Source organism: Triticum dicoccoides, unplaced genomic scaffold (assembly GCF_002162155.2).
Source record: "Triticum dicoccoides isolate Atlit2015 ecotype Zavitan unplaced genomic scaffold, WEW_v2.0 scaffold68675, whole genome shotgun sequence".
Lineage (NCBI taxonomy): Eukaryota > Viridiplantae > Streptophyta > Magnoliopsida > Poales > Poaceae > Triticum > Triticum dicoccoides.
In genome coordinates this window covers 18,796-21,230 of record NW_021291976.1, presented here as the reverse complement: position 1 = coordinate 21,230, position 2,435 = coordinate 18,796, and positions in this window count along the sequence as shown.

Sequence of the window (2,435 nt, the reverse complement as noted above, 5' to 3'; positions counted from 1 at the left end):
GAGGGCATTGGTACCGGTTGGTGCCACGAACCGGGACCAATGCCCTTCTTTAGTTCCGCTTGGTGCCACCAACCGGGACCAAAGGCCTTGCGCTGCCCGCGGCCAAAAGTTTAGTCCCACCTCGCTAGTTGAGAGGGGCTCGGAGTGGTTTATAAGCCCCACTGCGGCTACCCTCTCGAGCTCCTCTCAAATGCAGGCTAACGGGCCTAATATCACACTGTGCTGCCTGTGGTCCTATTATGCCTTCTGCGGGCCTGAATCCTGGCCCAGGTTGGGTTTCTAGTCGTATTCAGGCCGTGGTGGCCCAATAGGTGGCAGTTTTTTTTCCAGTTTTTTGTTTTGTTTTTTGCATTATTTATTTTCTTTTGTTTTTTGTTTTATTTTTTAAATTCTTTTTGCTTTTAGTTTTAGAAAAATTATAAACTTTCTGTTAGTGCCATTAGTTTTCAAATTTGAAAACACTTTTTTTTGTTTTTTGTTTTCTTTGTTGCTTTATTTATTTTATTTTGTTTCTACTTACAACAAAATACTTATTGTTGCTATTTTTATTATATTTCCAGTTTTTTTGTTTTGTTTTCTGCATTATTTATTTTGTTTCCATATGTCCACTATGTAACCATATGTGTCCTTTCCCCTCTCGGTGGCTGCATCAAAGCGGACATCCATTGCCGGTTCATCTGCGTGCATTATATATAATTAAGTGTGTCAAAAATCATTACAAAACATCATGAATAGATAATTAAGTGACCAAATTAATAGAAGTTCATCATCACATTAAAACCAAAGTACATACATAGTTCTCATCTAACAACATAAAGCTCTGCAGAGCATCTAAATTAATTAAACCATACATTGAAACTATGTAAAACATTTCAATGCGAAAACAAATGCGATCATAATCGCAACCAAGGTAACAACTGATCCAATGACATAATGATACCAAGCCTCGGTATGAATGGCATATTTTCTAATCTTTCTAATCTTCAAGCCCATTGCATCCATCTTGATCTTGTGATCATCGACGACATCCGCAACATGCAACTCCAATATCATCTTCTCCTCCTCAATTTTTCTTATTTTTTCCTTCAAGAAATTGTTTTCTTCTTCAACTAAATTTAACCTCTCGACAATAGGGTCGGTTGAAATTTCCGGTTCAACAACCTCCTAGATAAATAAAATCTATGTCACGTTGGTCGGCATAATTTTCATAAACAATAAATGAACCAATAGTTATGAAAAGATAATATATACCACATCCGAATCATAGACAGGACGAGGGCCGACGGGGGTGGATACCAAAACCATCGCACTATATAATATGCAATAATAAAAGTAAGAAAATAATACAAGTATCTATCTAAACATACAAGTAAGAATATTTTTCCTTTCAGAAAGAAGATAAGAACAAGACGCTCACCACGGTGGTGCCGGCGATGAGATCGGCGCGGGCGATTGACGGCGGTGAAGACGGAGACGGGACGCGACAGACCGCTAAACCTAGACAAATATTGAGGAAAATGGAGTTTGGAGGTCGAGCGTGAAGAGGAGAAAGTTAAGTAGTGTGGCTCGGGCATTCCATCGAACACCTCGTGTGCATAGGAGGTGAGCTAGAGCACCACAAAGCTCTCCAACGGCCGGGCAGAAAAACAGAGCAGTGAAGTTCTCTGCCCACGGGCGAGGGGTATATATAGGCACCTCATTGGTCCCGGTTGGTGGCATGAACCGGGAGTAAAGGGCAGCCTTTGGTCCCGATTCAAGCCACCAACCGGGACCAATGGTGGTGGGCCAGGAGCGAGGCCCATTGGTCCCGGTTCGTCCCACCAACCAGGACCAAAAGGTCAGACAAACCGGGACCAATGGCCCACGTGGCCCGGCCGGCCACCGGGGCTCACGAACCGGGTCCAATGCCACCATGGGTCCCGGTTCTGGATTGAACCGGGACTACTGGGCTGACCCGGCCTGGTCCATTGCCCCCTTTTCTACTAGTGAGTCATAATCTCGTGGTAGGTCACTTGTACTCTGTACCCCCTCGAAATCAATACAATCAAAGCAGGAAATAGGATATTACCTCTTCGAGAGAGCCCGAACCTGGATAAATTCCCGTGTCCCTGTTACCATCGTGTCAATACTACCAGCTCGAGACCCCTTACCCAAGATTTGCTGGATTTGACTCCATCAGAGGGTTGAACTTCAATGGTACATATTCAATCAAGCAAAATTAAATTCAGATTTGGATGAAGCAAACAAAAATCGAATATAGGGAAAAGAAGAAAAAAAAGCACGGCTATGTATTGGATCAAGCAAAATGAAATTTACATATGAAGCAAAAATCCAGAATAGAGAAAGAATCGAATTGAAGAATATGTATTCAATCAAGAAAAAATAATCTATATACTAGGGGGAGAAGGGGGAGCTGTGCCTTGCTACTGATCTTG